The 12,078-nt window shown below is 41.0% G+C and overlaps 2 long non-coding RNA genes across 4 annotated transcripts in view; one reads left to right on the top strand and one right to left on the bottom strand.

Moving 5' to 3' along the window:
- Positions 1 to 12,078, top strand: part of LOC149974404 (uncharacterized) — a 286,443-nt gene that overhangs the window by 12,868 nt on the left and 261,497 nt on the right. The window lies entirely within an intron of this gene.
- LOC149974406 (uncharacterized) lies at positions 10,148 to 11,117 on the bottom strand. The gene is made up of 2 exons (XR_016489235.1): positions 10,570 to 11,117; positions 10,148 to 10,388 (listed from the first exon to the last, which is right to left on the bottom strand). It is a non-coding gene; the product is annotated as an uncharacterized LOC149974406 (long non-coding RNA).

Here is a 12,078-nt window from a genome sequence, read left to right as displayed (position 1 = left end):
TGAAATCTGACACAGCGGCTGGATTAACAAGAAGTTAAGCTTTATTTTGATGTATTACACTTGTGATCTTCTGAAAGTTAAATATGGATAATTTTGTAGATTGAATTTCGCGCTCTGCAATTTCACCAGATGTTGGCCTGGTGGGACACTACCGTCCCACCTGCCCATAAGAAGTTAATAAGGCCAACCTTTATTATGATCATAGTATTATCATACTAAGTGAATTGTACAACCCAGAATGAAGGGTTTGAAATGATGAAGTGTCTGTTTTTTTCTGTGTTGATTTCCCTTACTTTAACCTCTCTAGGGTATGTGGGACCCTAGAGAGGTTAATATAAATGCTCATTATAAAAAATAACATATTTTACATAGGTTTGAAGATTGACTTCTTGTTAATCGAACCATGGTGTCAGATTTATAAAATCACACCTATCAGTATCTGCAATTTGGCAGTACACCCAGACCTTGTTTTGTGAACGAACGACCGTGTTTTGAGAACAAATGAAAGATATCTCAGTTTCAAGATCTCAGCAGAGAAATGAGTAGCCTTGTGAGGTGTTGGTCTGTCATGAAACAGTATTGGTCGGTCACATGAATGAAACAAAAAGGTAATGATTAATTAATTTTACAAGAATTATGATCTCAAGGTTCATAGCCCAATTCAATTATACTACTCAGTCTGCAACCCAGGATTTGTAAGACACTGGTTGAATGAAACAGACGGAGGCCCAGCTAAAATAGTAAAAAAGGTTTATTCACAAGAGCGCTGGTCTGTTGTACAAAACCATTCATTTTATACTGGCTTCTTACGCACACACTTTCACACATAAACATTAGGTATCCTACGCACACACTGTCCTACTACCCAGCCGACAAAGATTAGGGGAGGCCGTGAGAATCACTCCCGTTCTCCCTCAAGATAGGGAGACCGTGGGAAGTACTTCCCGTTCTTTCCCCAATCTCTCAGAGGCCCTAGCCAGGTCAGCACCGAATTCTGCTAAGACAGTCTGTGTTTAAAATACTATAAAGACATATCGTACAGTTATATTGTTTTACCATAATTCTGACTAAAACTACACACATTATCACTGAAACTACACACATCATTAATAATAATTGTATGATTCTAATCAATTTCATACAATTATATATGATTTCAGGGTGGAATATTCTAATCATTCATTTGAACATATAAATTCCATTCACAATTAATAATGCTAAATTATGCAAATATAGCTAATGCCATGATTACTGTATATATGTGATAACCTTTGAATGCTGCAATGCGCAATGTTGGAAAAGTACAGGGTAATGGAGATGTACTGCTTTAGTTCTGAGGCTGAGAGCCGCCTGCACCTGTGGATAGTCACGCAGCCACGATGTTCCCGAAAGTACCAAAGCACCTGAGACTACAGAGGTGTGGTTGATGGCTTATAGCAGCGTGAGAAACCACAGTCAAGACATGTTTTTCTCTTATTAGATATGTATCTAATCCAAAGCAACAATGTTAAGGTATGTTTGACGGTAGGTCGTCCACAACAACTAGTATAAAGAGCGTTGTCTCCTGTTTCGCCACACAGATCTTTACTATAGACCACTGAGGTATTCTGTATGTGAATCTCTGCAATGGCAATGGCTAAAGAGTTTTATACCAAGGCTCCTGTGTCTGTGTCATCTATCTTGAAGACTGATTTTTGAAGGAAACTTACATCACCCCATGCAAAGGACCACCCAACAATATGCTTTAGAATGACACTTCTGGTCTTGGCGGGAAATATCAAATCAAATGTTATTTGTCACATACACATGGTTAGCAGATGTTAATTTGAGTGTAGTGAAATGCTTGTGCTTTCGGTTCTGACAATGCCGTAATGTCTAACAAGTAATCTAAAAATTCACAACAACTACCTTATACACACAAATGTAAAGGGATGAATACAAATATGTACATATAAATATGTGGAAGAGCGATGGCCATGTGGCATAGGCAAGATGCAGTAGATGGTATAGAATACAGTATATACATTTGAGATGAGAAATGTAGGATATGTAAACATTGTTAAAGTGGCGTTATTTAAGTGACTAGCGATTTATTAAAGTGCCCAGAGATTTGAGTCTGTATGTTGGTAGCATCCTCTTTGTGTTAGTGTTGGCTATTTAACAGTCTGATGGCCTTGAGATAGAAGCTGTTTTTCATTCCCTCGGTCACCAGCTTTGATGCACCTGTACTGACCTCGCAGGGTGAACAGGCAGTTGCTCGGGTGGTTGTTGTCCTTGATGATCTTTTTGGCTTTCCTGTGACATCGGGTGCTGTAGGTATCCTGGAGGGCAGGTAGTTTGGCCCCGGTGATGCGTTGTGCAGACCGCACTACCCTCTGAAGAGCCTTGAGGGCGGTGCAGTTGCCGTACCAGGCGGTGATACAGCCTGACAGGATGCTCTTGATTATGCATCTGTAAAGGTTTGTGAGTGTTTTAGGTGACAAGCCAAATTTCTTCAGCCTCCTGGGGTTGAAGAGGAGTTGTTGCGCCTTCTTCACCCCGCTGTCTGTGTGGGTGGACCATTTCAGTTTGTCTGTGACGTGTACGCCGAGGTACTTAAAACTTTCTACCTACTCCACTACAGTCCCGTTGATGTGGATGGGGCGGTGCTCCCTCTGCTGTTTCCTGAAGTCCAAGATCATCTCCTTTGTTTTGTTGATGTTGAGCGAGAGGTTATTTTCCTGACAACACACTCTGAGGGCCCTCACCTCCTCCCTGTAGGCCGTCTCGTCGTTGTTGGTAATCAAGCCTACCACTGTAGTGTCGTCTGCAAACTTGATGACTGAGTTAAAAGCGTGCATGGGTGAACAGGCAGTACAAGAGAGGGCTGAGGACGCACCATTGTGGGGCCCCACAATCTAACCTAACAATTCCACAACAACTACATTATACACACAAGTGTAAAGGGATGAAGAATATGTACATAGAAGTATATGAATGAGTGATGGTACAGAACGGCATAGGCAAGATGCAGTAGATGGTATAGAGTACAGTATATACATATGAGATGAGTAATGTAGGGTATGTAAACATTATATTAAGTGGCATTGTTTGAAGTGGCTAGTGAATTTTTTTTACATCAATTTTACCATTATTAAAGTGGCTTGAGTTGAGTCAGTATGTTGGCATCATCAGTGGACCTATTGGGGCAGTCAGCAAGTAAGTTATGTCAGTCTCTCTTAGCTAAGAGTTACTGAAATACTGACTTCGTCGCTTCTTGTTTTTGCTTTGGAAATCCCAAATAGATTGCATAGTCAACTTAACCACAGCACTAACATACACACTTACCCCACCAGACATGCCACCACCATGCCATCTTTTCTCAGTCCCCAGGATCAGAACAATTTCAAGGAAATGTATAATATTGTAGAGAGCCATGATTGCATGGAACACCCACCTCATATTGCGCAAATGAAGAGCAGACCTGGTTTAAAAAAACAGATAAAGCTACACCTCAAGGCACAACGCCTCTCTCCCATATGACCTACTTTTTGTGTGTATGTACAGTACTAACATGCCCTGTATGCGTAACAAATAACTAACACACACACACACACACACACACACACACACACACACACACACACACACACACACACACACACAATATGTAGGTAGCCTAGTGGTTAGAGTGTTGGGACAGTAATTGAAAAGTTGCTAGTTTGAATCCCGAGCTGGCAAGGTGGAAAAATCTGCTGCACTGCCCTTGAGCCAGGTAGTTAAGCCCCTCAACAACTGCTCACAAGATGCTGATGATGTGAATTACAGCAGCCACTGCACCTCTGTGACACATTTCGGTTGACTGCATTCAGTTGTACAACTGACTAGGTATCCCCTTTCCCTACATGTTAATGTTTTCAAATGTATGCAAATGGTGTAGTCTATCTTCTGTAATGTCCTTTTCGTTAGTTTAGTACCTGAGTAAGACTAGTTGTCGCCATTGTCGTTGGCTAATGGGAACGCTAATAAAAACATTGTTTTTTTTTATCCTCCTTTCAAGGTCTGGTTCCATATGTAAATTCCCCCACTCGACTCCCCCACTTCACAGTAAACTAGATTAAAGTTCCCCTACACTGCTCTTGCTGAGGAATTGCCCCAGGTCACCGCTATTTTACATGGGAGCAGATGAATGATTTAGCTCGCTCCTCCGAGTTGCAGGGCCGTGGCAAATGTATCACGCGGAGAGAATATAGACATCCATAGCATGCAAGGGAGAGACAAGGTTATGGTTGCCAGCACATTCAATCACTTCGCTGGACTACCCCCGTCTCTATTGTTTCTTCATCACTCAGATGCAAATAAAATACATAAATCAAGCAGTCTGACAGCCCTCAGCAGATAACTAATTGCTAGCATAATGATTGCCTTGCAGACACAACTCACACTTTATACATTTTCAGGGGCTCACTGCTGGCTAGCCACCTGGTCAGTTTTGGCCGGCCAGTGTATGCGTTTGTGTAAATGTGTACATAATGCATTGTGTGGGTTACATCTCTGTTGTATTTGGGTCAGGTCTTTTATGCTGTCATATCCCAAGCCTGCACCAGTCAAGAGCTATATTTTGGGCAGTCCCCCAAAACAGCAGAAATGACAAATAAACCTGTCAAACCCGATGACTAAAAAACACTAGATCCATACCAAAGACTTCACAATTCACATATATTTAAAAACATGAACATGAAGGTTGTGTGTTTGCATCTATCAGTTACATATACATGTCAGTACATATATATAAACAATAGGCTAACTAAAAAACAGCTGCTCAGTTATAACTCCCTCCCTCCCTCCCAAGTCTCTTGCTCCAGGTTATCTCTTATCCCTTAACATTATTAGCTAGTGAGTTTACAGGGCAGAGTGGAGAAGTTTCTCTGTACTCTCTATCTCTTTGGGAAATCTCTGAGGGAGCAATCAGCGCCCAGATAATCCCACAGTCTAAAATGAGCTTCTCTCTTCTCTCTGCAAGTGTATCACTCCTCCTCTCCTCCTCTTTCACAATCTGTGATTCAAAAGCATTTAGAGGAATGGAAATGCTGATAGTTGCTTGGTTTTTTGTTTTCCAAGCTGATATTCACATCTCAGCCTCACGATATCACTCTCATGAAACTCTCTCACAATATCTCCTTTTCTGCAACTGTCTTACACTATCTTACCTTTCCTCTTGAATCAAGTGACAACAACTGAACAGAAACCACACTAAAACAAGACAGCTCCTACATGTCAATGTAAACACACTGTGAAAAATCCTCTGTGATAATCCACCATGAATCATTTATGACTGATTTAATTGGACATTTCTCTAACTGGTCTCTCATGTTTGTGACCGTCCTGTTTTATTCCACAGTTATTGGGTATGAAAGCTTTCATCCTTCTCCTGTGTTTTTGTCTTGGGAGAGCTGGTTGGTCTAGCTGGCAGTGGCATATTATTGGACTTTTTGGCACTGGGCAGTTTTGTCACTACGGTTATTTACTGTTGTGGTTCCCCGGGTAAAGCCTGTCACATGCTTCCCAGTTGAAACAGTTTGTGCATATATTTTTAAAGAAAAAAAATCGATCTTGTTTTTCAAGGTAAGGTATTTAGGGAGTATGTGAGCGCGTGTGTTTGTTTCACCTAGCCGAGCTCTGCTAGCAGCAAACCGAACCCATGCATGCGGACGCCGTTAGCCGAAGGCTCTGGAACTCAAAGATGCTGGACCATTGCTACAATAGAACGCACTGGCTAGCTGGGCATCACATCCTGTGAGCAAATTTGACAGGGCTGCCACTGAGGCTCTCTGCCGCCTGGCAATGGCCAGCCTCACACTTCCAAAGACAGGCCTGCCTGAAGATGACATAGTATATCAGAGATAGCTCACGGGTTGTTACTCCTGGCACAGTGACATCACCTTCTCAGCAACCTCAGGTATTGCAACTGCTGCTAGAGGCCTGTAAAATAATGTAAAAAAAAAATGTATAGTGTAGTAGGGGTATGTAAAATGGAATGTGTTTTGAATGATAAGGAAAAACCGATGGAGTGTAAAATAACAATGAACAAACTAGACACCAGCATGGAGACACACAAACCTGAGCCTGAACCCACAGAATGAATGTAAACAGTAACTGAAATCTACAACCATGCGATGGAGATGTTTGTATCACTTGGCCTGTGGTGGAGCTGGCACGGGAACAGGGAAATACATCCGGCTTCCCCGGCAGGGTTATTACCCATTGTTGGTCTTGAGTAGATGGTATGTAACAGCCAGCCCTACAAAATGAGATTTATCTATTTGGAATGGAAGAAGACAGTTGTTGTTTTTTCTACCTCCCCCTCTCTCCAAGGGTGTGGGGAAGTAAGCACGAGTGAATTTGCTGAGTGTTCAGTGGAAAAAAAGAAGTGAAAAGAGAAGACAGACACACCAGGGAAATTATTTATTCTTCATTGTAAGTTGGACAATTTAATCCTGTCATAAAAAGAACCCTGGAGAACTGATGAGGGGAAAGACATTTTTTATTGACTAAGTCTGTGTGATATCAAAGTAAACGAAAGTGCACAAATACAAACTACTGAAACAACATCCAGATAATTGGTTTATGTGGTGAGATTCAATCAAAATAAGTGGAGGGAGGGAGGGACAAAGCTACAGGCGCGTGTTGTCTAGAAGACCTTGAGAGGAATTAAGTTGGTGACCAATTTAGAATGGGATGCTCGTTATTTCTTAGTAAGGCATTGCCATAGCAACGTAAGGTAAATGGTCTAAGTCTCAATGTTTTTTGTCCTTCATGTCAACCAGTTCGGCAGCTCTACAGGTTATCTACAAAAGGGGGTGGGGTTCTTGATTCCTTCACCTGACTTCTCTGTGGCAGGCATATTCAGTCTTACTCCTGTTTCTATCCAACTTTGAGAACGAGCGACACCTCTGATCCAACATGGCCACCGGGTGACTGGTGATCAGGGTATTGTGTGTGGGATCATTGCCTCTACTTGGACAGTGATAAAGTGGCTTCAGTTTCACCCTGAGCTGTTTAGGTGGTGGAGCCAAGACCTTGAAGAGCCAGGAGGGAGGTTCAGTTGTTGTGCAATAGAGGATCAACAGATTCTCTATGACCTGTGCCATTTCCTGACTGTTATGTGCACTGGTTCACACAAAGTCTGCAGGAAACTTGATATCATTTGGCCACAGGTGGTATTATCACAAGAACAGTAAAACATAGCTTTGCATTCAAGGGTTGAATTGAGATTTTGTGACTCATATCTCACCCCCTCATTCCACCCAAGTTTTACGAAAAAGATGAAGATGCCGCTAGAGGTGCCATGAGTTGAAATTATCTATTATCTATTACTATTATCCACTTCCTGTAGGACTATATATCACTTTCTATCGCTGTTTTCACTTCCTGGTAGATAAATATGCAAGGCCTGTGATGGCTTGAGCTGTAGTGTCAGTGTATCTAGCCAATGACTGAAGGCTTTGACATTGTCTAAACATTTCAAAACCATACTGTATTTCAGTACCAAATAGGTTAGTGAAGTGGCGTGCTTACTTTGGTTTATAAGCTGAGACACAGTACTACCGAGATGAAAACACTGGTGCGGAGATAAATGTATTTTTTCGAACAACGGCATTATATCTAACTCACTGATACATTGGTATCAGCTTGGCACACACAACAGTCCCGCTTGTATTACAAAGTCTTAGAAAGAAAGCCTCTGTTTTCGTGTTTGTGTGTACGATTCCCTCTGCCCTCCCGAGGGCGTCAAAAAACAAGGATTTTTTTCTCTCCTGCAAACCTCAGCAGCCATTTCTCCTCTGACTAATTAAAAATCATACTTGGCCTCCCCTTCACCTCTACTCATATAACTGAACACAACTTCAGCAGCAATGTAGGTGTATTGTTCCAAATAGCTAACAAAGTTAAGATAGTTAACACAATGTGATCAAAGGTTGTAATTTGGCAAGGACACGTGTCAGGCCCTGGCCTATTGAGACCTCATTTCATGTACTAAAGAAAATAGATACAATACCAGTCAAACGTTTGGACACACCTACTCATTCAAGGGTTTTTCATTATTTTTACTATTGTCAACATTGTAGAATAATAGTGAAGACATCAAAACTATGAAATAACACATATGGATTAATATAGTAACCAAAAAAGCGCTAAACAAATCAAAATATATTTTATATTTGAGATTCTTCAAAGTAGCCACCGTTTGCCTTGATGACAGATTTGAACACTTGGCATTCTCTCAACCAGCTTAATGAGGTAGTCACCTGAAATGCATTTCAATCAACAGGTGGGATTTGTTAACCCTTGTGTGGTATTCATGTTTTTGTTATTCACCCAATGTTCACGGGTCTGATGGACCCACAACATTTTTTTTTTAAAACAATACAGCCATAACAATTTATGAAAAAATACTTAATACTTAGACGTTGACTTATCAATTACAAGCAATATAAACAGCATACATGGTTAATATTTGCCAGTTACATCTCTTAGATCACATCAATAAAAGCACTAATCATTTTCTTTTTATAAAATGTGATTTTTGTGAACAGAAATCTATTATAATCAAGACATACAGTTGAAGTCAGAAGTCTACATACACCTTAGCCAAATACATTTAAACTCAGTTTTTCACAATTCCTAACATTTAATCCTAGCAAAAATGGCCTGTTTTAGGTCAGTTAGGATCACCACTTTATTTTAACAATGTGAAATGTCAGAACAATAGTAGAGAGAATTATTTATTTCAACTTTACTATCTTTCATCACATTCCCAGCGTGTCAGAAGTTTACATACACTCAATTAGTATTTGGTAGCATTTGCCTTTAAATTGTTTAACTTGGGTCAAACGTTTCAGGAAGCCTTCCACAAGCTTCCCACAATAAGTTGGGTGAATTTTGGCCCATTCCTCCAGACAGAGCGGGTTTAATTGAGTCAGGATTGTAAGGCCTCCTTGCTCACACATGCTTTTTCAGTTCTGCCCACACATTTTCTATAGGATTTAGGTCAGGGCTTTGTGATGGCCACTCCAATACCTTAACTTTGATGTCCTTAAGCCATTTTGACACAACTTTGGAAGTATGCTTGGGGTCATTGTCCATTTGGAAGACCCATTTGCAACCAAGCATTAACTTAATGACTGATGTCTTGAGATGTTGCTTCAATATATCCTCATAATTGTCCATGTGAAGTGCACCAGTCCCTCCTGCAGCAAAGCACCCCCATAACATGATGCTGCCAACTCCGTGCTTTACGGATGGGATGGTGTTCTTTGGCTTGCAAGCCTCCCCATTTTACTCCAGACATAGTGATGGTCATTATGGCCTAACAGTTCTATTTTTGTTTCATCAGACCAGAGGACATTTCTCCAAAAGGTACAATATGTGTCCCCATGTGCAGTTGCAAACTGTAGTCTGGCGTTTTTATGGCAGTTTTGGAGCAATGGCTTCTTCCTTGCTGAGCGACCTTTCAGGTTATTATGATATGGGACTCGTTTGACTGTGAGTATAGATACTTTTGTACCTGTTTCCTCCAGCATCTTCACAAGGGCCTTTGCTCTGGGATTGATTTGCACTTTTCCAACTAAAGTACGTTCATCTCTAGGAGACAGAACGCATCTCCCTCCTGAGCGGTATGATGGCTGCGTGGTCCCATGGTGTTTATACTTGCGTACTATTGTTATACTTGCGTACTTTTGATTTTCCCATGATGTCAAGCAAAGAGGCACTGGGTTTGAAGGTAGGCCTTGAAATACATCCCCAGCTACACCTCAAATTGATTCAAATGATGTCAATTAGCCAATCAGAAGTTTCTAAAGCCATGACATCATTTTCTGGAATTGTCCAAGCTGTTTAAAGGCACTTAGTGTTTGTAAACTTCTAACCGATTTGAATTGTGATACAGTGAATTTGGAAGTGATATAATCTGTCTGTAAACAATTGTTGGAAAAATTACTTGTGTCATGCACAAAGTAAATGTCCTAACCAACTTGCCAAAACTATAGTTTGTTAACAAGAAATGACTCCAACCTAATGACTCCAACCTAAGTGTATGTAAACTTCTGACTTCACCTGTTTGTGGAATAAATCATGTTTATCTTGAACAAATATAAATGAAACAAGGTTTTCATCTCTATTGATGTTTATTGCTTTGAACTGAACACATTGGAAGGACACATTTTACATACAGTATTTTATGGAAATTACAAATGAAGGCCGGTCTACACACCACATGAGGGACAGAGTTTCACTGTGTGTGTGTTGCAAATGTATTTCTTGCACTTGACGCATGTGTCCTGTGTCTTCCTGTCCTTCTTGGGTCCACACACATCGTAGTGCTTCTTCTTGTTGCTACCAGCTGCAATCTAGAATGATGAAAACAGTTAACTCAGGAATTTTACTAACATCTCACTCACTCACATATTTAGTTACAGCAGGCCAAGGCAGGAGTCACACACACACACACACACACACACACACACACACACACACACACACACACACACACACACACACACACACACACACACACACACACACACTTACTTCCAGTATTAGAATTGTTCTGTGGGTCGAGCGGATGGGGCACCAGCATCCTTCTCCTGAACCCTCTTCATGATGGCTTCAGATGCTGGGGCTCCTCCATTTGGCTTCCCCTTATACACTTGCAAGTTCCACGCATATGATGAAGCAGCAGCACAGGCAGCCCAGATCTTGATTCCATATTTTGCAGGTTTGGATGGTATGTACTGCCTGAAGGGGCAGTGGGCCCTAAATTTCACCTTTATTTACAGTTTTTTTCGATTGCTAAACGACAGTGGACACAAGTGGAGTCACATGTGCAAAACTCTAACTACAGTCTGCACAGCAGCAGTTCATGTGGACCAAACTCTAGTTTGTTTTTCATTGCTTGAACACAGTTTTTGAACACAACTCTACACACTTATCCCATGACTTTAACCACAACCTGCACAACACTGTGGATTTACAGCACTTTGTTCAAATGCTAACACACTGCTGTCAAAACTGTGAACCACAAATTCAAAACGGAATAGATTTCAGCCTTGTGCCTTTCAAACACTGCTGATTGCAATTTCAGCTGAAAGGCTAAGCAGGTGTCTTGTTTTAGACTTGTTAGTGAACACACACACATATTACAGTATATATAGGTAGAGCACAGAAAGACTCATTTTGGAAATGGAACAAGGAAGATGGGTTCGTGGAGGGAGAAGGGTGGCAGGGAGAGGGCGGATGCGTGGAGGAAGACAAAGAAGACAAAGAGCTGTTATTTCAGATGAAATAAGGGCTACACTTACAGACCATGTCATGAACCATGGTCTCTCATTGAGAGAGGCAGGGTTGAGGGTGCAACCCAATCTGCAAAGATCCACAGTGGCATCTGTAATGCGAATTTTCCATCATGCCAACAGGTGAGAGTTACATCCTTACAGTAAATGAAAACATTACAGGAATCTATTTTGTATTGCAATTATAGAATATTTACACAGATATATATTACAGTAAGTTTGACTGTAAAACATATTTTTACAACAGGACCCAAAGGCTGCCCCCAACAGGGGGAAGAGGAAAAATATTTTCAGATGCGCAGGAAAATGCTATTGTTGACATGGTTGTTGTCAGCAATGCAATAAAACTGCGGGAGATTCAAGATAGAGTGCTGGCTGATAATGATATATTTGAAAATGTTAATTCTGTCAGCACAACAACTATTGCTCGAGTCCTAAAGAAACACCAAGTTACAATGAAACAGTTATACACTGTACCGTTCGAGAGAAACAGTGAACGGGTAAAAGAGAAAAGATACCAATATGTCCAGGTAAGACGTCTGAGGTTACGTACACAGCTATACAAAATATTTACAGTAAAAAAAAACACTAGCATTTCTACAGTAAAACTGTGCACTTACTGTTTTTCAGAGAGTAATGGAGGTGGAAGCACTGGAAAGACCACATTCATTTGTATTTATCGATGAAGCTGGATTTAACCTTGCCAAAACACGGCGCAAGAGGAAGGAATGTTATAGGTCAAAGGGCC

The sequence above is a fragment of the Oncorhynchus mykiss genome, chromosome 20, assembly GCF_057628025.1.
Source record: "Oncorhynchus mykiss isolate SJ-2025 chromosome 20, ASM5762802v1, whole genome shotgun sequence".
NCBI lineage: Eukaryota > Metazoa > Chordata > Actinopteri > Salmoniformes > Salmonidae > Oncorhynchus > Oncorhynchus mykiss.
The sequence above is the reverse complement of the archived record's forward strand: the minus strand, read 5'-3'. Positions and strand labels throughout refer to the sequence as shown.